A 26,381-nucleotide genomic window follows, 5' to 3' on the forward strand; every position below is an offset into this window, starting at 1 on the left:
AAGTCCAAATTCTAGCTGCCATGAAACTGTTATTGCTACAGCTTATGTTTTCGTGCAAAACCACACAGAGAGCTATTTCGGAAGACACTATGCAGCTTAACTCAAACACTAACTTTAACAGATACACGTATGTGTCTAACTCTGTAAGGCACCCAGGTAACCCCAAAAACCCTTTTGCATCTAACTGGAAGCCAGTTAGATTTATCTAACACTTTAAAGAGAGCAAACTGCAACCTCATATTTCATTCTTTTCTGTGACAGAGTCTATGGAGACAAATCCAAGTAAGAGGTCCAAACAACTGTAGCTACCACCTCTGACAGAACACAGAGGAATGGAAAGCTCACTGGGACTCAATCTCTTACATAGTCACAAGAATTCAGCTTTTGATTTCCAGTGCTTTTTGTTTGCATTAAGTGTATCTGCTCTGTACCATTACAGTTATCTGGGCCAAGCTGTAGGCATTCACAGATAAGTGGGGAACAACTGAAAATGTGTAGCATTACGGGATTCTACGTGGGAAAGATGCACACTTTTGCTAGAATGATCACACTGGAAGTTACCAAGAGCAGTGGTATTTAATTTGGTGTGTTTGGCTCCTAACTTGATATGCCCATCAAGAGAATGGAAACTGCTGTGGGCTCTTAATGACACTGTTTCAGGTTGTCCACAGATTCAAAAAAATACCACCCCATGAAGCTGACTGTGTGTGTGTGTGTGCATGCACACATCATCTGCATCAGCTGAAAATGAGAGAGTTCATCTGTTCTTTGAAAGATCAAACACCAGAAGAGAAGTTTGTGGAAAATGCTGTGATGACTATGCAAACCACAGATTTCAAACCGAGCTTGTAGTGAGTATGTTCACAAATACAAAGTGCCCATCTCTTATTGCTTAGTCCGTGAAGAACCGTGCTTCAGTTCTTCCTTCCGAATGAAAAACACAGAAATTGATGATAAAATATCTCCCTTTTCTGTACCATTACAAAAACAAAAACACCCCAAACCTTATACACTGCACTGCCCCTCTCAAACACTGGGGAAAATGTTTACCATTACATGATAGCAGGTAATCCCTAAAAAGCATAATTTTCCCTTTGCATTTGATTGCCTGTGAGTGGTAGTTAGAACATTTAAAAGCCAGTAGCTTTCATTCTGAGAAAGGCTTATATTCACTGAAGTTCTTGAGACAGAAGTGCAGAAAGGGAAACGGCTATTTTCTACTAGTCAGGTAAAGCACAAGAGATTTGCACACTTCAAGGCCAGGTAGTAGAATACTGCTTAAAGCAAAATGATGACCAAAATGCAGAGACACATCAAAAGAAAAGAAAACAAGGAGAAAAGTCAAACAGAAAAGCAATCAAACCATGCAGCAAACTGAGTATTTCTAGTTCACTATGTCTCTCCTTTCACTGGTAAGGTTTTTTAAGTGACTTTTAGACAAATTTCTTCTCTACTTGAGATAAGTTCTGTTAAAAGAAAACACAGCCTTTTCCCTGCTAGTGAGCTGCAAAGCTCCATCCATAAATGGCTTATTCTCATATCTGAAAGAACAGGAATCTGCTACCAGAGTGTGCAGGGAGAATAGTTGCCTTTCCACTCAGCAGCTCCCTGCTGAACTGTTGAGTCACACATTTTCTCTGCATTCATTTTCACACTGCTCCCACTCAGTCCACCTGCCACTTCATCTGGAATGGGTGGGAGGAGAAAAAAAGAGGTTAAGCAAGAAAAAAATGTTCACCCAGGACCATTATTACAATACTGCAGGGTCATGTACATGAGCAAGCCTGCTAGCTGCTAGATAGGGATGGAGAAAAGAAACATCAGATTGCAAGATAAACTGCTTCTCTCTCTTCTTCTTCCACAAGAGATTGGTCAGTGAACAAATGGCAGATCTCAACTGATTCTCAACCACTCACTGATTAAATGCCCCTGCTGACTTGTTCTGTTAATCTGGGGCTTCATATCAAACTTAAGGCTTTCCTCCTTTTCTCTGACTTTTCAAGATGGCTGTGAGTTTTTTCTCAACAGTTCAACAGACACTGCGAAGCAACTGCCTGGCTGTCACAGTGAACTGCCACAATGACAAGTGCCAATACCTTCTGGATAGATCCCAGCTCCGAAGGTTATCTTTAGCTGAGCTGCTGCATGGAAATGTCAATCAGTTCCAATTTCTTCTTTAAACTGAATAATACGAAGAGAAAAATCTTAGCCACTTTTTTTTGATTGATTTCTATGAAAGCTACAACAGAAGTCAACACCACTTACTTTCTGATAAGTTTCAGTGTGAAAAAGAGAGTTACCAGTGATGAGATACCTGTTTATCATTGCTATCCTGGGTACAGGTGTATGGGTACTATGTTAGGTAGTACAGTTAGGTAGTACAGCTAAACAGATACATTTAAAGAAATATTATTTCCATATTAATTTAAATGGATTTTTAAACACTGCAATTTTTGATGTCACACAGAAAAAAAAAAATAAAATCCCAGAAGATCCAGTTTCAGAAGTTATTCCAAAAAGCACCTCTGAAACTGACTTTCAGACTAAACCAGGATAATTGTGAAGCACTACCTGGAGTACATCCAGGCCTGGGGACCCCAAGTCAGGAAGGATGTCAAGCTTTTGGAAAGGATCCAGAGGAAGCAAACAGTGATCATCAGAGGGCTGGAACAACTCTCCTGTGAAGACACACTGAGGGAACTTGGTTTATTCTGTCTAGAGAAGTTTCATCAAGGAGACCTCAATTACAACCTTTCCATATTTAAAGGGAGCTATAAAAAGGAAGGAAATCAACTTTTTACAAGGATAGAAAGTGATATGACAAGGGGAAATGGTTTTAAACTACAGAAGAAGAGATTTAGATTAGATGTCAGGGGGATATTTTTCACAGAGACAGAGGTGAAGTGCTGAAACCCACAGCTGCCCAGAGAGGCTGTGGGTGTCCCATTCCTGCAGGTGCTCAAGGCCAGGCTAAATGGCGCCCTGGGCAACCTGATCTAGTGCTTGATTTAGTGGCAGGCAACTCTGCCCATGGCAGAGGTGTTAGAACTAGATAACCTTTGAGGTCCCTTCCAACCCAAGCCATTCTGTGATATAATTCTATGATTCTCAGACTACCCAGTAGAAAAATTAAGAACTAGATAATTTTGTTTTCTAAGGCAGATCTAGTGCTTGAGAAAATAAGACTGTTTCACTTGTGAGAAAGTCTCTTCTTTGCAAATGTTTGCGCCCTTTTCTTGGTAATTCTTCTGGTTCTTCTTCTTCCCAATCTAAGAGTTTAGTGACATCGTTTCAATACGCCTTTCTGCATGAACTCTTCCCTAAGTTCATCTCTTGGGCTCATTGTTTGGTTTGAGAAATAGTTCATGAAAAAATATGACAGAGGTGAAAAGAAATACATGAAAGAGAAAAGCAAAACTCAAAAATGTTCTCAAAGTTCCTTGCTTCTGTAAATCTGTTGTTTCAAATAAATTAAAGAGTTTCTCTGGTCTATGAAGTCATTGCTGAAGAGGGAAGGATGCATTCTGTCATCAGAGACTTTGTTGCAGTGGAATGGTGAGACTCAGAAACCTTGTTTGGGCTGCTGCCAAACTCTTCCGGCCTTAGGTAAAACCAGATACTCAAAACAGCACTCCTCCCAGAGGCAGAGCCCTGCACAATGCTACTGGCTGCTTAATATAACAAGACCATCTAGTATGATAAATTTATCATCTGGTAATTCTTGGTCATCTCACCCGATCTCTAGTCTGCAATCATTTACATTGAAGCTGAAAGGGCAAATCAGCTCACAACACCCTTTGCTGCTAAGAATCTAGCTCAGGTGTAAGCCCTTCTTACACGGGACTGAGAGGAAAGTTCTTTGCTCTATCAGCTCTTTGCTCTAGAAAGAGAGGCCTTTCAGTTCAGCAAAGATGAAACACTAGGAACCATCAGAAATAATAGATTGTTAAATAGAGGAACCAAATGGAAAGTATATGATAGCTACTGTACCATCTGCTCGGGTCTCATTTTCCTCCAATACTGTATATAAATCACTATGCTTCTACTGATAGTGGGGGAGTTTCTCTGAATTTCTAATGGAAAGTTAGTTATGCCCTTGCCCTCACATAAATCTTACTCCCACTATTAAATCAAATACACAAGAGATCTTTCCTGAAAGATCTACTAATGCTCACAGGTCTTAAGGAAAGGATGTGTTGTTAAGCAGCGTCCTTTTCTCCTGGGAAACCTGTCAAGTTAAAAGATATACTATTTCTCATGGCAGTTAGGGCTCCTAGAGCAGTGTTTGGTTCAAAACAATTGAAATATTAAATAGTGTCAAATTACTGCACTTGAAAAGTGAATGCAGACCCTTGGTGGGCAGGGGTTGTGAATATTAACTTCCATCACACCCACACGTAATTAGCATTCGCTATCTTTCAATCAGGGCTCTATTCAAAGCTTCTTTTGTTGGTTTTTATTTTCTGTACAAGACTTTTTCCTTTTTTTCCTATTAACCCCTTTACAGAAGTTCTTTTTGATTACTGCTTAACAATTGACTGCATTTTTGAAACATGTATAAAAAAACATTTCTTTGATATGGTGTTTTCTTCAAAGTTTTTCAAGTGCCTGGTAATAATTTTTTTTTTTTTTTTTTTGAGGGAGAAAGTGTGGGGAGAGGGGAATGTACTTGAATTTTTACAAGCGCACTGCAAGTTGACTTTCAGCTGAGTTTGTGTCCCAGTCAGAAAACACCATTTAACAGCAAAAATTAAAATGCACAAAGCAGCTCTGTTATTCTATAGTTCAAGATCTACTGCTTAGACTACTAATGGATCAGGCTTGCATGGGCAACATAGCTGGGAAGAACTGTCAACAGTGCAAGAAAAAATGCAGATTTAGCTGCACAGGGTTTAATCCTCTTTCGAGGCAGAATAATCAACTCTCCCAGCTCAAATCCAAACGATTGCTTTCGTGCCTTTTACCACAGCAGGCACGTCCAGCCCATGGGCCACATGCAGCCCAGCACGGCACACAGTGCAGCCAGGCACTCACCCTGCACTGTCATGGCGACCCCGACCGTCATGGTGACGGCTCTGCCCCATTGAGTGGCTCAGCCCAGCCCTGGGGCGTGCACCCATTGCTCACCAACCCCAAAAATAAATGTGCAATTGGCACTGCTGATGAGCCAAAATGGGGGGACACGGGGAGGGCACAGTGAAGTGCTAGCTCAGGTTATGGCAAATAACTTTATATGATTTGAGACACTGGCTAAACATAGTCCTGTGAACAGTGAGAAATACGCAGCCTGGTTTTCAGTTTTGATTCAAGAATTTGAGAACAGGTTACAAGATGGTCAGAAAAATCATTAAAGTTTTGGTATATTTGCAACTTCGTTTCAAGTTGACAAATACTTTTTTGGAAATGAATGTATAGTTGCAATTGGATGTTCAATTAAAAAAAACATATCTGATCATGTCTCTTTAACAGACTTTTATAATAGAAAAATACCCCTTATCTTCTCATCCCTCATCTGCCTCAATCGCTTCTTATTCATGTCATTGCTTTTTGATAGTACTGAAGCATGAGAGAAGGGTCCCACAGCAAAAGATGAGAAAAGAGCTTCACAGGAACTGGAGATAGAGATAGCTTCCAGAAGCAAATATGTAGAGGTTGTTAGAAGAATGATGATTGCAGCCACTGGCACTGAGACAATGAGGGGGATAGAGAACATAAAGTTGAGAGTTTGAGAACAGCCCAGGACGCCCAGCAGGGAGGTGATGAGATGTCCACAGGCAGTCTAGAACTGGATCAGGGGCTGCCCCTCCTGCAGGGTCAGAAGTTTACAGTGAGAAAGACTACAAGCCTTCGTGAGGAAGACTATGTTTCTTCATCCCAAGACCACCAGGAGGAGACCCTCATGTATGCACATGGGAGGGGGAGGATCTGCATGCTAATGGGTTCTCAGACATCTAATGAATATATATCTGAATTCCTGAATTCCTGTATTAGTTCAGCCTATATCTTTCGCATACTTTTTCCTCACTGTGTGCAAGTCAGGCAGATCTATCCCTCTTGCACCCAGCTTATGTGCTCCACTGAAATAAACATACCTGCTCTATATCCTTAATCTGCTATAGAGTTTGATCTCTGCATGTCAGGTACAAAAAGAGTAAAATTTCATCAGAAATCTCTGATGAGCTCACTAAGAATTGCTACCACTTCCATCGAATCAGACATTTCTGCATCAGATTCATAAAAACAAGGTCCCATATCCCATCAGTTTTATGTTTCTGTTGCTCTTCTTTTTTTTTTCTTTTTTTTCTTTTTTACAGTTTTAATAAGAACACCCATGACCTGCAGGATATGCTTAAAAGGGCCTCAATGCATACAAAAACAAGCAAAATACCAACAAAAAAAGCTGCAATAATTTTATATCAGTCAAACAGCTCTGTGGTACTAGAATCAATTAGAAATTTAAAAGAAATTCTGGTTTCACACACTTCTGAAAATATTTGATTTTGCTAATACCGTCATTTGTACTGGCATTAGCACACTTGTATTACTCAAAAAAGCATATTTCTTCTTGCGTGCAAAGAACTTCTGCAGCTGTAATGCAAATACCACTTTGCATTTCTAATTTCTTTTGAGCTACATCTTAGCCTGCTGTCCCATAGGCCTTGTACCCATCTCCTGCTCTGGGGTATGACATTGACCCGTTGGGCAATATGCTGGCCTCCTGCCAAGTTCAAACACGACGATTTTAACTTTTCATTCACTTAGATATAGCCCTGCTTTACTAAGTGACTAAAATTGGATGCCCTGGAGCCTTCAGCAAAAACGTTTAGGAAAGCCGCTAGCACATTCAACATTTATTCCAATGACATACTCTTCCCTGGCAAAGTAAATCGTATCAAGAGCAGACTTAACAATCCTCTTCAGTCACAAATCTTATATATGCCTCAAGGGTACTACTGCAAGGGTACTGCTGCATTTCACTTTCTTTCATGGATTTTAAAAGGCTATGCTTGAACTGGTTAGCTTCCTCAAGAAACAACTGTATCATGTGGAAATTATCATTTATGCTCCAGAATAATCACTTGGTTAGTTAGGAGCACGAACAGCTAGAAACAGGATGTCCACACTTAATTTTACATCTATTACCACTTTCGTTATGGGCACAAATGCAAAACCTACAAAATACAGTGCCATTGCTTCCAGTTCTCTATTCTCCTACATCTGTAATTGCAGAATCTTCAAGTTAGGGACATGGTGAGATGCGTAACAGTCCCATTAACCTCTCCTAATGAACCACATAACAGCACAAAATCAAAGACTACTCCTAGAAGAAGGTAGCAGTTCACTGTGTTTATTTATGTTCAATCTACAAGAGCGTGTGTGTGTGTGTATGTATATATATACTGCTCATCACATAGATACACAGCTTTAAGCAGCTAACAAAACCCACAAAAAGCCCCAACAGTTTGCCTTTTCATCCTCTTCCCTGAGATAGAAACGTGCACAGGGCAATGTTTTGTCTAGATATATAAACACACACACACAAGTTGTTATGGATCTATGTCAGAGTAGGTGAGAAAAAAAGCACATGCTTATGATAAGTTTTGCAATTATTCTGGGAGAATTTTGCACCACTTGTCTGTAGTCAAGAGCTTCACTCCCTCTACAAAACAAATTATAGCAGTGAAAATCTTGCAGGTGCCTGCATCCCAGTTTTGTTTGATCCAAGAAGATGTCAGCCCCTTACATGTCACTGCCTCATGCCAACCTATCTTAGCAACAGTTGACATTAACCAGTAGGTCCACAAGGCTGTAAGCAAAGCTGTGTGAAGACACCATTTTGGATCTGGGTTCTCCATCCATGTTGCATGTCTGCTTCCAGCTGGTACCAGATAGCCTATAGAGTTTCCTTCTGTACACCAGCAATCAATGTGGACGTGCTCTTGGTTACCTTGGACCGAGATCATTCTGAAGAGGATTTGAATGTGATTTGATGTTCCAAATGCAGGCAAAACACCTGATGCTTTTGTGAGAGGCAGAGCTATCAAGGAGGTATGCTGTTAAAATATCACATTGCTACAGGTATCAAAGGTCTCACACCATTTCCCTATTCTGAAGATGAAAGAACAACAAGTCATTTTACCACCTCATCTATGCAACACGAATTTGAGCTGTTCAAAAACCTTGTTTTATCATGTCCTAATCTGGACATTTTTATTTTTTTCAGGAGCTCCTGATTTCATAATATTTATAATACAGGTCATCACAAAGACAACAAGTGGAGTGGAAGTCATCCCACTGTTTTGTTCCAATGCTGAAAGTGTTGTGCCAGCTTTCTGTGATGTTCCTGAAAACATGGATTTAATGTATTTTGAAGTACATATAGTCAATCACCTACCGTAGTGCACTCTTAATGATATGTGGCTGCTGGTATGTGTCAATATACCTCTCATCCACACCACTGTATTTCTGCTATTCTATCTGGAGTACTCCATTTGCATTAACAGATGACAGATTCTTCATACTCTTCTCACACTTAGATGCACACTTTTCTTCTACAAAAAGTAGAAGAAAATCTGTACTAAACAATCTTGGAATTCATAGCTTTGAGGACAAATGCAGAACTTTCCATTCCTTTTCAATCTCTTTTTTCCACAAGGGTTAGATTCTACTCAAAGATTTTTTTTTTTTTTTTTTTTTCCCCCCTTGTAATTCTCAACTCCTGGTAACAGATATGCCTAACACACTCTTTACACCACTTTTACTGAAGATGGCATTAATTATGCTGGGAACATCATAAGCAGAATGGACAAGAAAGCTTAAAGAGCTTAAAGAAAGGTTTTACGACTGGCTCAGGCAGAAGTGCTGTGATCTACAGCAGATACGATAAATGGGGACAAAGAAGATTAATCAAGATCTCAAGTTCTACCTTTTTTCTTTTTTTTTGGGCGGGGGGGAGAGTGAAGTGGGGGGGGCTGATGTAATTACAACATTGCAGTCCACGTACTTACCTTTTACCTTTACAGATCTTGAAATAATCTTGCCAACTGAAAAAACTATAAAATCACCAAATTCACACATTTCCACTAGGAATAGCAATTTAGTAGCACACAAAAAAACCTCAAGAATAAAGGAAGCTTCATCTAAGAGCTGCTGCACAAGCATTTGCACCCATGGAAAATGTCTCAGGCTCCTGTGTCCTGGCCACGGAGTTTCAGAACCTGACAGTGTCAGAAAGAACACAGCAGTAAAAGGCAGCACAGATTGCTAAAGGAGCCATTTTGAGAGCCCCTGCACAATAACCACAAAGAAAAATGGAAGTCACTTAGTGTCTTCCAGGAGCATCAGCCTTCTTCAGGACAGCCAGCAAAACTGGCTAGATGATTTTTCTTTTATTGTTCCTTTTACCCATTTCAGCAAGAACACTGCCTTCACAAGGAAGTCAGGATCAAGCCCTGCAGCCTTATCCCCTCAGTCTGTTTCTGGGCTCAGAAGTGGTTGTTTGTTTGTTTGTTTGTTTGTTAAAGATACATATAGAGAAGAAAAGGTACTGAAACTCCTGAAGACTTTGCAAAGTAGCAAATTTGGACCATCATTTGAAGATTAGTTTCAAACACACACTACTTATCTGTCTTTTGTATGTATATACATATCTGTCTATTGTAATATAAACTCTGTCACAGAAAGGAGCTTTGATGGAATTTGTTAGTTAATTAAATCCAGAATGTTAATGGATTTTTCATAGCACTGTGGTGCTATATCTAAGAAAAGCAATGAAAAAAACTGTTCTATTTAAATGTGGCAATAGCTGTAGTCTTTGGGCATATGCTTAATGAATAAATCTGTTAGGAAAAAGGTCTGTGTGTACTGGAGGGAAGTAGTATGTTTGTTCTCACTTGAAGCATGCCATGATGGCAATCATCAACAGCAAATGGCCTCTGCTGTCAGGACTAAATACAATTCTTTGTGGGCATTTGCTTTCAGGTGAAACTGCTTTATCTTTTAAAGAGCATATTATTTTAGCTTACCAGCTGAAAATAAAGCAAAGTCAGATTCGCGCTATTAAGGACACCTGATAAATGCTCACAACTCTTTGGTGAGTGCAGTGTAAGAATCACAACATAGTTACATCCAGGCAGCCTGCTACCACAGCATGGGGTGCAGAGGCATTCAGATCCACAGTGAAAATGGTTTAACAACCCCATGCAAGTACATTTTGTAGCTGTGGGTACCATTTCAGAGATTAAATTATATGGAATACAACACAATACAAAACATGAACAGAATTGTGCATTTAAAGCTTAGATGCCAATCAGAATGCTAAGATGGCAAGGCATATGAGAAGAAATTTAGTTTATTAGGTTTCTATTTCCATAAGCTGACAGTTTTGTTTGGGAAGTTAAAATGCCTTTGAGTTACGCAAGGAAATAAGTATGGGAAATACATGTAGTTAAACCACAGTGCACCAAGACAGACTCTCTTTCCTGTTCATTCCCTCAGTGATGTGCTTGAATTAGGTGCTTTTTACAAAGCAACCAGATCTCTCTCAGAAGGCACATTTTGTGGTTAAGCAGTCATGGGTAACTTCCAGGTCCAACTCAACTGAAGTCTCAAACGGGTCGAACTACAGCTGGAAATCTACTGTGGCTGAAAATCCCTACCAACCAAGTGAGACCATGCCATTACCACCCCTACTTTGACAACACTTCTCAGGCAGCAGGGGTGGGAGACTGTTCCTCATTGCTTTTGGAGGGTTGATGCATGACTCAACACTTGCTCAACACTAACTTTAGTCCTCGCAGTCCTTCCCCTCCCAGTGAACACATAAAGCAAGTTAAGATTAACAAAGATCAGAGATCACAAGTGGGAGGAAAGAGATAAGAAGATGCAAAAGAGACAAAGTAAGTCTCAGGCTCTCAAGGTTTCTTTTTTGAGAGAGAGCTGTGACACAATGAAAAAAATCATTCCATCACTAATACCTCTGATTTTTGAGGATGGTATTTCCTTCCCACTCTCTTCTTAATGTTAACCTTATTAGAAAACTTCTCAATGAGTTTTCTTGCATTTCTCCCTGCTAAGTTTAGAAAAGCTACCAGCAAGCATAAGCAAGACATGAAATTTCAATCTACAAACTGCTGGTAAGACAGAAGTCTAGAGAGCATGATTTCAAAAGTACTGTGCTTTTCAACACTGGAGTGTTTCTAAGGGACAAAAGAAAGCAGACTTTGTTAATTGATGGCAAAAAGCAGAATGGATGCTCTTTCTTTGATTACAAACTGTCTTCTGACTGCTTGAAATGAATCAGCAGTAGAAGTTTAAAATACCATAATATGAGACGTTAGACTTGCAAGGGGTGATTTGTTTCACCTCAAAAATCAGCAAGATTCTCAAAAATGGCTGGAATTTTTTACCAGGTTGACTTCTAGCTTATCTCAGGATGTAGTTATATGACTAGTTTGCCCATTCGTCATTGAGTCTGCTGCCACTAAGTACTAACCTTTGTTCAAACCCTTGTAAATTTATCCTTACATATAGCAAATATGTATTTTATCTAAGTCAAGATGACCATCCTTGAAACTGCTGAAATAATTAAGTAATTAAGCAGAGCAACTCTTACTCACAATGCAATGTCTTTGAATATAGGACCATCTCGAAAACATGTAGTTAATTGGCACATCTAGCTAGCTTGCAAAAATCCTGGAGGACCTACCTTTGTGGAAGACCACATAGGATCCAAATGTGCAACTTTGCAATAAATCAGTACATCATCTGCATGTGAGATGGGCTTAATGCACACCAGGTGCCCAATCCGCCTTTCAGACAAGTCTACAACTCAGACAGTGAGGCATGTGAAAAAATTGATATGTAATAATATGCCAGATCCAAAAAATGCTGCACTGTTTTAGGTCTCAGATTCCTGAAACAGGTACTTTAGTATTTTTGACCTCTAAAAATGTCTGTTTATGATGTTAATCCAGGTCCTGCAAAAACACTCTGTACCAGGTAACATAAGACAAAAGTCAAGCTAAACAACAGACTAGCAGCAAAAAGGAAAAGATAAAATAAAGGTGAAGGCACAGACAAAAGAAGGGCTGACAGTTTTTGGGAATAATGGAAATGAGGATGTGATGAGAAAGGGAACATGAATACAAGGCTATAGAAGAGAAGCCCGCAGGAGGAGAAGTGTTGAAGCGTGGCAGAAGGACTGAGGGGAGACTAAAAACAGCAGCTGGCAGTAGCTCAAATCAAACAAGGCAGCATATGCAAGGGGAGCAGCATACTGAAAACTTCCTTCCTTGTGGAGATTAAATACTTCAGAATTACAGGAGAGTCTTCCCCGCCTTTCTTCTGGAATCCCTTGATCTACAGATTAGAACCAAAACTCTGAAGCATGAGATGATCTAGTTCAGCTTTTACTATGGCTGTCATTTCCCAATTGCTACTGTGAGATCTTCAAGGAATTTTTCAAAGGCAAAGCTGCAGAATCAGTAGATCTTGATTTATTTTTTGGACTGGGAAATCCGATACTGAGCACCACCCCCTAAATGATTCAGAACATCAATAAACCAGATTTTCTATAGGTCTAGGAAATTCCCAGGATCCTCAGTTCACAGTCCTGCTGAGACAGGATCTCACACAATTTGAATCCCTTTTCAAAAGTAGGGCCTAAGTTCCATTTTTCAAAAATAGCTTAAAAGCATTCAGTCTATTTCACACTGAAAGACAATGAGAAAAGACTGCACAGTTGCTCTTGAAACGAATGTTGGCAGGCTTTTCAAGCTACTGATGACCATATGTTTTTGCTTTCTTGAATTGTTTGTCTGCAAATACAGCACACAAATGCATGTCCATGTGTCTCTGACAATTAAGTAATCTTGCACAGCCATGAAAGCATCAGCAGCTACATACTGGGCAGTCTGGGAGCCCAGCATTCCAGGCTGCAAATTGCAGGAATGTTTGGTTTGGCACAGACATCATAAGGAAAAATTCTAAGTGGGGAAGTCTTATAGTACTAGCCAGGGCTATAGGGAACCTTGGCTCTACAAGCTTTCACTGAAGTAGAAAATGACCTCACAGGTATGCCACATGACAGGCCAAGAAATACCATTCCAGGGAATATCCCACTATGTCCCGTCTGCCGTTGTTTTTGTCGTGGTACATGTAGGCTACTACATCTCTTCTGAAGACTATATACCTCTGCCTCCTTCAAGGTGATGCCTCTCAGACCTCCCTCTGACGTGGCCTAATATACGTTTTGAGCTTCTTAAAGACAAAGGTTAAAACATAAGCTATGCACGCAGAGGCAAGAGCACATGAATGGAAGATCGTCCTAATATGAACAGCGAAGGACAGAACTGGCAGAATAGTCCTGAATAACCCCAGGAGGAGAGTGACAGTCTGTGGTTTACAGTCATTATACTATTTTCCTGCCTGTGCAGTACTGTGCAGAGACACAGTACAAATCTAGGCAAAACTCACAGCTACTGGAGAAGTAGCAGTAGCAGAGTGGTCACAATATCTTGCTGTGGAAACCTAAATCACAAGCTGGAGCTTTGCACCAAAACACTTTGTTGGATCAATCTGCGCACATATTTTATCTTGTTACCTGGCATATCTTGTTACACTGAAGATGACAACACATACACTACTATAAACCACTGCCTGCAGAAATCTGTATCTTATCCAGTTCATGCGGCCTACTATGCTTTTTTGAAATTCATTATAAGCTTTAATAGCAATTCAAAACTGAAAATGCATACTGCAACAATACCAAGCTTTCAGAATTGCCAGAGACCAGCCAACTTCACAGCTCCTTTCAGACTGTTATTCAAGATAGCCTGCTAAAGTTGTTTACTTGTCACTCATGCCCACCTATCCTATTTCTAGTTTTCATCTCATGGTTATAGTGATGCAAGGAAAACTGGTGTCTTTCCACAATGGTTTAGAAAGTAATTTGTCATCCAAGACCATCCCAGAAATGCAGTGCTTATGGTTTTATGCAGGATGACTGAAAGATAGCCAAAGGCTGCCAACTTCCATTAGAACTCCAGTAGAAAACAAATCAATTTCCTATAATCAGTTTCCTTCAATGTCTCTGGAAATTCCAGTCTGAATAATACAGTACTATCTTTGCTATTGAACAAAAATATATCTTTGATATTCTGACTAATGAGTCTTAGCAGGCATAAGTCTCAGTAAATTACAAATGTCAGAATATCAGTTATACCCCCTGCATGGTACATAGCAGAAAACGATTTGATACATGGGACAGAACAAGAAAGAAGAACTTAAAGACAGTTCACCTGTCGCCTGTCCAGCAAAAGCTGTCTAACCCTTCATAAAGATATGCCACACAATAGATGTTTTTCAAATACTACCTTTGCTTCAAGACCTTCACAAAAGCAGAATTTTGATGTGGAAATCTATGCAAATAAACAATTGGTAAACATTGATCTTGGTAACCATAGCTAAACTTATTTTGATGCTTCTTGTTACAAGTGACATTTTCAACTCTTTCACCTTCTGTGCACTTCTTCGTGATTTGTAGTAGAACAGGAAGAAATACAACCTAGCACAAAAAAAAGATAGCGTGTTTTTTTCCATCTTTCTATTTGCATATGGTTAGTAAAACTCTGTTCACATTACTATACAAGCAATAACCATAAATCTCTTGCTGAATCAAGTATTCATTAGAAATACTGACCACTGTTTAGAAATGCAACAAGATCACGGAACGTCCATTTAATGAAAGCACAATTTTAATTGTAAACTTGTAAACTCTAAACTTGTATTTGTCCAATCATGTAGTAAGGAAAACAACTATGTTCCCAAGAGAGCATTCTTTCCACTAAGAGTCTATTACGATATTTTACTTTTCAAACAGAAGCAGTATAAGCCACACAGTATCAAACTAAGACTTCCTTATTCACTCCTTCATTATTCTTGTGAGAAATCTCTCTGATTTCATCGGGATTATTAGTGCAACACATCAACAAAAGAAATATGGGTTACAACCTAGCCGACACGAAACAACAATTATGCTCTCACATACCACACGTCTACAGCTTTCTCAAAGAGAAGCTCCTTGAAGGCAAACCTCCTTATATAACACTGAGATAAACTGAACTGATAAGGACCAGATAACTAAAACTAGCACATAGTAATTTACCAAATTGATACTTGTCAGAGATAGACTAATTTTAAATTTAACTCTGTTGAAATCAGTGCCCTTATATATGTGAACCTTTAGATACAGTGCACCTTGGCACTGCAAACTGTCTTGCTTTCTTCATCTCTTTGAATTTGAGATGCTGCTCAGAGACGGAAAGAGATTTTCATCACTTTCATTTTCTACCACGTTGAGTTTCGCACACATTCTGCAGAAGAAACTTGCTTTAAAAAAGATTGAACTCAATGACCTCAGCTTCAAATTGTTACCCTAAGCGCATGCTCCTTCCAATTTACAATGCTTAATTTTGCCTGTTTCCAGAGGTTGATGAGATCCCTTTTATCTGCATCCTCTTTTCCCTCTGTACCACAGCATGGCAATACAGCAAAACTTTTTAAGTCTCCAGGAGCACCACCCAATTTTACTTAGTGCATGAAGCAAAAAATGTGCAGCGTTAGATATGAGCTGCAAAATAAAGCATTGAGACAGTTCTGTGAAATAAATAGCCTTCTAGTCACTCAAAATGACTATTCCTTCTGCCACTCCATACTGAGAACTTGCAGCTGCTTTCTAGACAGCATTTTCTCCAGTGTGAAAGTTCATTAGCATGTTTGTGAGCAAGCAGAATGATACCAATTTCTTTGCCAAACCAGAAGCATAGGGTCAGTCTATAGCGCTATGACAATTTATAGAAAATAGCTTCAAAACATTTATTTCAAAGCTTCTTCTGACAACTTTAAAGACACTTTGCATTCCATATACCATTTTCTGAGCTGTCACTCAAATTGCTATCATTGATACTTTCTCACTGTCTTTACCTCTTGTGCCAAAGCTCATGTGCTCAGCCACCTCTGAAACAGCTTCAGTGAACTCCTGCATCCAGCAAACATGTTTACCAGAGGCAGCCTACACAAACCAATTTTTTTTTCTTTTTTTTTTTTCCCCACAGTACTTTACCAATGCTTCAAGGTTGAGAATACTACATTAACTCATAGAATCATAGAATCACCAAGGTTAGAAAAGACCTAAAAGATCATCCAGTCCAACCATTCACCTATTCCCAATAGCTCCCACTAAACCATGTCCCTCAACACAACATCCAGCACATGGGCACATACATGACCTACAGCTCACATTAAGCTGCAAAGTTTAGACTTCTTGTTGGAACAAGTTCACCTTCATGTCATATGATAAACAGCTGCCAATCTTTTTTCTCCCATCCCACATCAGGTTTTTCAAGGCTAAGATTTTCTGCAAGGCAGAGCTACCCACACGTTAATCTGTAAGGAAAACAAAACTCAGGTTGAAAAAAATCTTTCCTTTGTACTGCCCACATATAAAGAGGAAGCCAGTGTAACCATTGAATTTTGATGAAAAACCTGTAGGCTACGTGCATAAACACATGTTATTTCTGCTAAGCAGCATTCAGAGAAAATAAGAGGGGAAAACTTCTTTTAGGGCAATGCAAAAGCCTAAGCAAAATTAGAAGGGATAGAAGTGAAGCTCCTTATTAATTTTGTAAAGAAAAGCATTACCGTATCAGAGCCTTTCATATGTTCTCCCAAAGCAAACATATCAATGGAAAGTGAATAGGAAGTGAACTATTAAAGTGCTCTGAACATAGTCAGTATCTTAATTGTATTCCTCACACAGTGGGTGGCAACCCCACACAAGGCAGGGGGATTGCAAATAGATGATCTTTTATGTTCCTTCCAACCCAAGCCATTTTGTGATTCTATGATCTTCAAGTAACTTACACCAACGTTATACCATAAATACACACCTTTACTACCCAGTAAGAAGGCTAGCTAGTAGTAAGAATAAAAAATAGACTTGGTGGTGTCTATGTTGGCAGATGAATCAAATTCACTCATGTTTTAACTATGTACTTTCCAAATCTTAGCATAGGGACAAATTTGATCAACTCTATAAAGTAATTTTTGAATCTACTTTTCATACAACCAGCGGAATTAACATCTTGCTTCGAAGCTTATATAAAGTGTCTCTAAAGATGAGATAGCATGCAGTGTTATGTTTTAATTATTCTTAGCTACCAAGAGTAAGTGCTTTTAGGCAAGAAGTACATGTTTGCAATTTATTGTACGTGTGAACAAGTCCTAAGAAAATGAGATTTCCACTTACTTGGCCTCACAGGACCTGAACAAGATGTGCATACCATAAATTCTGCAAAGAACACTAGCATGAGTCTGAGCTTACAGAAAGGAAAGCATATCCTTTCTGCTATCAAATAAACAATAAGCATTGATTATCAGCTAGTCAAAGCTGACTACTAGTATCTAATCTGTAAAGAGAATGGGAACACAAAGCAGAAATGTTTGCAGGGTACCCAAACCTTCTCATGATTCTTACATAAAATAAGAATAGGTCACAGCTCATAAAGAAGCATTTCTGAAATAAAGCATGTAGTAGGTGAAATTAACCCATTCACATCTAGAACATGTTTTTGCCCTCCAAATGCTTCCCAGTAAGGGTTTCTAGTACCTTCTTTCCACAAGCTGGGCCTTCCTTCACAGAGTGGAGTTGATTCGAAAGGCTCACCCACACCAGCTGAACTGCTTTCTGTACCATAAAAACAGCAACGGATGGCAATAATCTGCAAAACATCCATACTTACAAGATGGTATGGAAGGTTGGACCAGCACAGCATTAAGGTGTTCTTATGCTATAACCAGAGGATAAATAGAACAGCTTTCTAACCAATAAAAATAAAGTTTTAGCTGCACCAAATTCCTGACTGAAAGACCAGCCTTTGTAAAAGAGCCTTTGTTATGCAGAAAGGGAACACTTTCTAGCTAAGGGACAGAATATGCTTAGAACTAAGTCCATGATAACTGGACACCTACTGGTCTAACACCACTTTAAAAAAAAAATAATCCAACAGCTACTTCCTTATGCTTACCACCAATAAAAGCTCAATCCTTCAGTCTTCCTGAGAAATTCCAGTTAAAACGAGGTTCAAAGACATCAAGTAGCCTTTGAACAGATCACAAATGGAACCTTTGCATAACATGAGATCCACAGCTAAACTAAAATAAATATTTACCATAATGAAAAGATGTAGCAAAATCATATCTTTCATGCTAACCGGGTCTTGTAAAGCATTTACAACCTGCAGTAAGGTTTGGCTTTCTTGTTCCCTTCATTCTCCAAGCTTAGGATAAGTTCTGAAAGAGTATGACATTTTTTATCTATATTAAAGTCACAGTGTGATATAATCTGATCTTCCTTGCCTTATTTACCATATGACATGCACTCAGTCCTTTTAGTCACACAATATCTCAGTTCCAATGTCTGCTCCTGGACAGGCAGTCCTCTAAGATTACTGTTTATGTCCTTTATGCTCTTAGAATCCTAAAAAAATAAGTGAAAAGTCTGAGCTTTAACACTACCAGATGTTCAAGAATCATCAGAGTTTTTTGGTTGTTGTTGTTGGTTTTTTGTGTTTTTTTTTTAAACACAGCCTGTTAATCAAAAAGGAGTTCTAAAGTACCATGATGTAATTTTCCCCCATAAACTACCAAGCTACTGATATGAAACTAGCAGAAGAAGAAATTACATCAGTGAAAAGAAAAAACCTTTAATATTATGATAGCACTGTTAGTTTGTTTCAGTGTTTATGGTTCATGTTTATCATCATTTCTTCAGCCCAGACCCCTGCATGGAACAGCTTATTGGAGAGCAGCCTGGCACTGGACTGCAAATCCCTTGAACAGCTGGAAATGGGAGCTCACCCATCTGTACTTTGACCTCTCCTAAGGCAAGAAGTACTGCCTGAAAGCAGTTCTGCCTAGAAGCATGTTTGATGGGCTTTTGACTGTAGTTTTACTGACTAGCTTAGCTTTTTGCAAGTGAGGGTGTCAAGGGAAGCACAAAAACAAGATGAAGCATACTCCTATGTTGTTGATCCATCTTTGTTCACTTATTACTTGCTTATAGGAATTGGGATTCACCTAAAACCTTCACTTGAAATCATAATCGTAGAATGCTTTGAGTTGAAAAGGACCCATAAGATCATCTGATTCCAAATTCCCTGCTAGAGGCAAGGACACCTCCCACTATACCAGGCTGCTCAAAACCCTGTTCAGCTTGGTCTTGAACACCTCCAGGGAGGGCATCCACAATAATGACAGATTTCACTAAAATCTAAGGGCATATAAAGGTCTGTGTACAAGAGTGAGACCTTCACTACTTAACTGTTAAGGACTGTTGCATGCAACATTCTTGCCATGCACTGGGTTTAACTGAACAAAAAATGTAGCCCATCATAGCCTCTGAGACTTCAGATCACAATTAGTCACTCAAAGCACAGCAAAAAGCATGGGTGAACAGGATCATGTAAGTATGTTGTAAGAAACTCACCACTAATAAACTACAAGGACTTCTTCCTTCTTTACAAGATCTAATAAGAGAATGGTCAGAGCTGTATTTACTTTTTGGTTCGGAAGATACAGCGCTTTGCTTCTTAGGCTTATATAGTTTGCCATTTACTTCTAAAGCACTATGCCATGCACGTTCAACCCGTAGCCTGCAAGGAGCCCAGCACAGCTCACAGTGTGGCCCTCTCTTGCCCTGGGTACACACCCATCGCTCAGCAACGATCAAGCCACTGATGTGTGATCAGCACTGTGCATGCTGGATCCAGGGCATGGGGAGGAGGCGGTGCAGTGCAGACTCTGCCTCTCGTGCTCATCACATGCTCACTCACATTGAACTCCATGTGTATTATGCATGACATGCACTTGTGCAGCTTGTTGAAAAAATGCAGTGATTGCCAATAGTAATATTTCAACCTACTCCATGGCATCTCAGTAGAAAAGAGAATCCAAAAAGATCCTGGATGAAGGAAGAGCGTTCAGGGAAAAATGGACAGATGAGTACTTTTTTGTCAAAACAAATAATATGGAACCGTGGTTAATTTGTAAGGAAACTCTGTCAGTTGCAAAGATTACAATTTGAAAAGACATTATCTGCAAACACATGCTGCCAAATTTGGTTCACATCAAGGAATGCTTTGTAAAGACAAAATATTGAAACTGAAAAAAGGTCTGTCATCTCAACAAAATCTTTTTAAAAACCTTACAAGTCAAGCAGACTCTGTTACAAAAGCTAGCTACGTGGTAGCAAATCTGATTGCAAAACAAATCAAAAGCCATTTACTGATGGCAAGTTTATGAAGAGATGTTTGAAAAGTGTGGCAGCTATAATGTGTTCTGGTTTTAAAAAACGGATTGTTCTAAAATCAGTTTGTGTCAGCAGACTGTAGCCAAATGAACTGAAGAAACAGGAAAATCTACTGAGATAAATTTGGAGAGTACAGCTGCTAATTTCAAATGTTATGCTTTGGTAATAGATGGAAGTACTGATGCCACAGACATAGGTCAACTTGTGATTAGAGACATTGATTATGAAATATTGTCACTGAAGAAACAGCATCTTTGGTGCCATTAAAAGACATAACTACATCTCTAGATTTGTATGAAGTAGTAAAAATCACATTAAGGTAGTTTTCTCAAATTATTGCCAACATACCTGGTATAGCTACTGATGGCACCCCAGCAATGCTGGTAAAAAAAGAAAAAAAAAAAAAAAAAAGAGGGACCTATAAAATTAACAGAACATGATGCAATTGCCACTAGCATCTCACATTTGATGAAATATCCCTGCGTTGTACATGTACAGAAAATTTATGTGTGAAAGCTTCAACGATCATAGAATCATAGAATGGCCTGGGTTGAAAAGGACCACAATGCTCATCCAGTTCCAACCCCCTGCTATGCGTAGGGTCGCCAACCAGCAGACCAGGCTGCCCAGAGCCACATCCAGCCTGGCCTTGAATGCCTCCAGGCATCCACAGCCTCCTTAGGCAACCTGTTCCAGTGCCTCACCACCCTCCGTGTGAGAAACTTCCTCCTAACATACAACTTAAATCTTCCCATCTTAGTTTAAAACCATTCCCCCTAGTCCTATCACTATCAATCCACATAAACAGTCATTCTCCCTCCTTTTTATATGCTGCCTTCAAGTACTCAAAGGCCACAATGAGATCTCCCCAGAGCCTTCTCTTTTCCAAGATAAACAAGACCAAGTTCCCTCAACCTCTCTTCATAAGGGAGGTGCCCTGGCCCTCTGATCATCTTAGTGGCCCTTCTCCAGACCTGTACCAAGAGCTCTGCATCTTTTTTTGTGCTGGAGGCCACAGGCCTGGACACAGTACTCCAGATGGGCCTCACAAGAGCTGAGTGGAGGGGGATAATGCCATGCAAATTGTCATCAAAGCTGTGAATTTCATGAAATCCAATGGACTGAATCATTGCCAGTTCCAGAAGTTCTTTAAAACTGATTATGGGGACATCATTTACTTTTCTGTAGGAAGGTGATTAAGTCAGGGTAAAATGCTAAAAAGTTTTTATGATTTGTAAAATGAAATCAAGTCGTTTATAAAAATCAAAAGGAAAAATTATTCCAGAACCTGAAGATGAAAAATGGCTCATTGATTTAGCATTTTTGGTGGATTTGACCACTCATATTTAAATGAGTTAAACATGCACCTTGAAGGCAAAAATCCATTTACCTATGCTATGTTTCAAACCATAACAGCATTCAAAATGGAACTTAAATTATGACAAGCTCACGTTACGGCAAATAATTTCATGCACTTTGATGTTTTGACTACACATAGTTTTGTGAACAAATATTAAATGTTAAAAAAATATACAGCCTTGCATTCAGTTTTGATAAAGGAATTTAAGAGTAGGTTTCAAGATTTCAGAAAAATCAACCAGACATTCAACTCAAAGAAAAAATTGATCATGTGTCTTTAGTATCCTTTTATAAGACTTATCTTAACAGAGAATAACATCTTGTGCTGTTTTCAAGGATGAATCACAGGAAGAGTAATAGTTCTAATATCTCTGATGAACACCTTGAGAACTCACTAAGACTTGCATCCACTTCCATCGAATCAGATGGAAGTTTCACAAAAACATCAAATATCCCACTAGTTTTATCTTTCTGTTGCTCTCTTTCTTACATTTTAATAAAAAAAATATTATTTTTTTTTTTCTTATACACACTAACTATATTATTTGCTTCACATGCAGCCCAAGGCAACTCTTCTTCAATGACTGTGGCCCAGGCAAGGCAAAATGTCGGACATCCATGCAATACACACATTAGCCAGTTCCTCTGGTTTCATAAGAAGCCCACAGAAGCCAATACAACTCTTTCTATTGATACCAACACACTTAGCATCACAAGCTCAATCAGGATGTCTCCTGAAGTACAGGAGTATAAAAAGGGCCAAAATGCTCTAATTAACCCATCCTACAGAGGTCCTGTTGAAATCACAGTTTATCTTGCTCAAAACTGAAAAGATTAGTTCTGACTACACTAGTAAATCACAGCCCACTTGGAAACACGCTTAGAGCGGCCTAGGTAAGAAGGGACCTTAAAGATCAATCAGCTCCAACTCTCACCTATAGACAGGGTTGCCAACCACAAGATCAGTCTATCCATGGCCCCATGCAAACTGGCCCTGGAAGCCTGCAAGGACAAGGCATCTACAGCTTCTCTGGGCAACGAGTTTCAGTACCTCACCACCTTTTGAGTAAAGAATTTCCTCCTAACATCAAACCTGTTTTTCCCCTCTTTTAGTTTAAAGCCATTCCCCCTTGAACTATCACTATCAGACAGGGTAAAAAGTCAGTCTGCCTTCTGTAAAATGCACTCATTCCAATCCAACAACCTGCGTGAGTTACCAACAAGTAACTGGATTTCATGACTCACTGCTGATGGCCAAATTTCACCCTCAAACTCTATAAAGCAATATAATGAAAAACACTGATCCTTTCTGCACAGCTCTCTTTATGTTATCCTGTCTTGACACAAAGGGCCCTGTTGTCTGAACATTTATAACCCGTATAGAAAGTTAATATTTCATTTAAGTGCAGGGGCATTCGGCATGCCTTCAGTTCATTGCAAACAGAATAATTTTGCTAAAATTCAAGAAAAATTGCTTAGCACTTTTACAAAAGCAGACTGAGAATATGTACGTGTAGTCATTGTGGTTCAGCTGACATGAGCCAACTTACACACACATCTGAGTTTTTAACATAAGGCTGTTTGCAATGGCAGCAGTCCCAAATGCCATTCTTTGACCTTCCCTAATGCTGGCAGTTAACCACAGTTTTCAAATGCTGGTATAAAAATGTTTTCTTTGTATTTCCAGAGAGACCAAATGAAGAATTAACACTGAAATTGCAGACACAAGGCCTATACCTCTAGATCCTGCAACTTCTAGAAAGAGTTCACTGTTCCTAAACAACTTGCAACTGTTACAGTCAGCTTTCAGTGAAGACGCCTTGCCAAAATCCACACTTAATTCCTCTCTCTTCACTGACTCTGAATTGAAGCATTCATCTTTTGCTTCCTCTTCTCTTATCACATAACTTAGGAACATGTGTCTTTTTAAGATGTTGAAAGAAATAAACCTGCCTATTGCCTAACTTGCCCCATCATTCTGTGAGCACTTCAAAGAAAGTACTACTAAAGCAAGGATGGTTTGGAACTGGTTTTATCTCTGAAAACTTACACCACCTTATTTTCAAATGCCTTGCAAATTTTGTAGTTACCATCATAACCGATGTGAAAACAATACTTAGATCTGGTAGCATTTAATACCTACTTTGCAGTTATATAGGTGAAATGTTCTGCTACGTGCCCATGGCTGTGAGAAAACCTTGAGGGTTTTGAGTAGTTTTGCAGACAGCTAGTCACCTGAAACAGTAAGCTGCACAACCAAACCCTTGCTTTTAGAACTCTTACATGCCCTTTGTTACACTGACACAAGCAGATAAAAGCAGTCACAGGAACACTTACTTACGTGCATAAGTGCCAGCAAAATCAGGCTTTGAGTTAAACGAAGAATTCAGTGCATCATTTTGCTCTGTGTGAGATCTCTAGAGGATGTGTAACGGAAAACCGATAGGCAATTGCTGAACGACTGGTAGCAAGCACTCAGCAGCACATTCAGACTACTTCAAGGAAGCTGGAGTGACTGTGTCATGTGCTCTGTACCATCAAGATCCCCTGTTTTTAAGCTACCATGTTAAATTTTGCTGAAAACTGCCACAATCTGCCTAGACAGAAGCAATCATGTATATGACTACGTGGGCACTGACAAAGCAACAAAGAAGGCTGATGTGCAGGAGCATCATCACAAAACACAAATCCAGAGAATGGAACAAAATGATGTAATGGTTTACTGCTACTGTTCACTTTTTCCTTTGTTCTGAAAAGGACAGAATCTATTCCAACGAACTCATCATTCAGGCAGTCTTTAGTGATGTTGTGTTGTAAGTTTACCCCTTTATCTACAACTTTGTATCAGAGAAGAGAACATTTTTATTACTATTATTTCATACAGATATCTCAACAAAGTCAAGTGGATTTTTAAAAGGGTGTAAGGTGTTTCCCAAAAAGCCACATGAAGTCACACACTCTCTCTGATCTTTAGTCCTTACATTCACTTTCTTCACCTCAAGAATGGAGAAACTCAAAGACAGAGCCAAGTCTCCTGGGACAGATGAACAGGCATATGATATTAAAATGAAGTGCACATATAAGTACTTCTTGATCTGGGACCAGAAAACTAAGTTCAATTAACCAGCTAAGTGTACTGCACAGTTTATAGGATGCAGACTACTTGCAGACTCTCATTCCAGGCATTCCTAACATCTCCTTGTAACTGCTAGTCCAAATAATAGCAATTTTTGTGAGTAAAAGTGAAGGAACTGGTATGAGATCTAGATGCCAGTTTTCATAGAGACCAAGAAAGAAGAAAAAGATTTTTAAAATGTGGACAGAGGAAACCGAGACCAAACTATTACACAGGCTACTAAATAGCTTTAAGTAAAATCTGGCTTCTTTGACTACCTGTCTTTAATTCACAGAAAATAGTTTGTCATCAGATGGAATGTTATTTACAGCTAAAAGAATACTAACAGATTTTGCCACTGTCAATGAAAGTCTTGGATCAACTGCAAGGACTTCTGCTTTTCTCTGCTTCCACAATGGTAGAATCCTGCTTTCTCAAGCAGTGTATTCTTATGGGATAAATGAAAAGTATAATAAAAACTAGGCAAAACATTCGTTTTTGGAACAAATCGAGATCTCTCCATCAAATACTTGATCATTTGGTTGTCGGGTCACAGAACTGGAACTTGGTTTGCAATTCTGTCTCTTTCTTTGTCTACGCTTTTATTTATTTTAAACATTTAACTACAGAGATGTCTCCCGTTGTACATTTGTGGAGTTCTTGTCTCACTGTGTCCTCAGTATTCCCTGGGGAATTTAAATGCCACTATCACGCAAACAACCAGCACTTAAATGCAACATGAAACAAACCTTAAGCTGATCTAACCTAACGCTGCTGCAGAAAGAAATGTTTCATCCCACTCACTCTGCTTCACTGCATCACATCCCTCCATTCATCTTCTGTGCAGCAATAGGGCTGCTGCTTTAGCTTTCAAAACTGATGGAAAACCAGTTAATTTGGAGCGTGGATTAGTCATCATTGGAGGAACAAAAAGGGGACCATTTTCAATGGAAGCTTGCCGTTAGTTTAAATGCAATGTGGAAATGCATCTTCTTTACCAGGATTTATAGAATTTCCCTGTGTAACTGGCTCAGTCATATCAGCATGCATATTTTAAAACCATGGGTGAGCAAGTATTAAATGAAATTCAATTCCTTTGTTATGGCACGCTATTTTTGTCAAAATCTCACATTTTATCAAAGAAAGAGATCAGACCTCAAAAAGAACAGTTAAATACTAAGTTTTCCAGTTTTCCCACTGAAAAAGCAGTTAAAAAAACAAATCAATTCGGATAGTTACGTAAGATACAGAGGGCTCCCCTAATGAACATTTGTAACAATTGCTTGAAATTCTAACATCACTTGTAATAGATGTATCAGCTGGTGATTTAAAAGACTTCCTTACACATTAAAAACTACGACCAATATTGTTTTCTGTGCACAGAGATAAACATCCTGCTCAAGAATAGGAGATCATATTTAAAAACAAAACCAAACATAAGGAATAAAAAGCACTCAGTATAGTTCTGAGACACATATGTGGCTGCATTGCATATTCCCTGCCTACACTGACAGTGTGGGAGCTCTGTTAGTCATCTAA

The 26,381-nt window shown here is 39.1% G+C and overlaps 1 protein-coding gene across 17 annotated transcripts in view; it reads right to left on the reverse strand.

The window, feature by feature from the left end:
• Positions 1 to 26,381, reverse strand: part of PTPN5 (protein tyrosine phosphatase non-receptor type 5) — a 159,924-nt gene that overhangs the window by 114,613 nt on the left and 18,930 nt on the right. Inside the window, exon 1 of one of the 17 annotated variants that reach the window (XM_042814333.1) lies at positions 2,097 to 2,170. The exons of the other annotated variants lie outside the window; for them this stretch is intronic. The gene's annotated coding sequence lies outside the window, so the exon portion shown is untranslated. Of the gene's footprint in view, positions 1 to 2,096; positions 2,171 to 26,381 lie in introns of those variants that run through there. 17 annotated transcript variants of the gene reach the window in all.

The sequence above is a fragment of the Centrocercus urophasianus genome, unplaced genomic scaffold, assembly GCF_019232065.1.
Source record: "Centrocercus urophasianus isolate 14NV4802_14NV808 unplaced genomic scaffold, USGS_Curo_1.0 seq_14, whole genome shotgun sequence".
NCBI classification, from domain to species: Eukaryota; Metazoa; Chordata; class Aves; order Galliformes; family Phasianidae; genus Centrocercus; species Centrocercus urophasianus.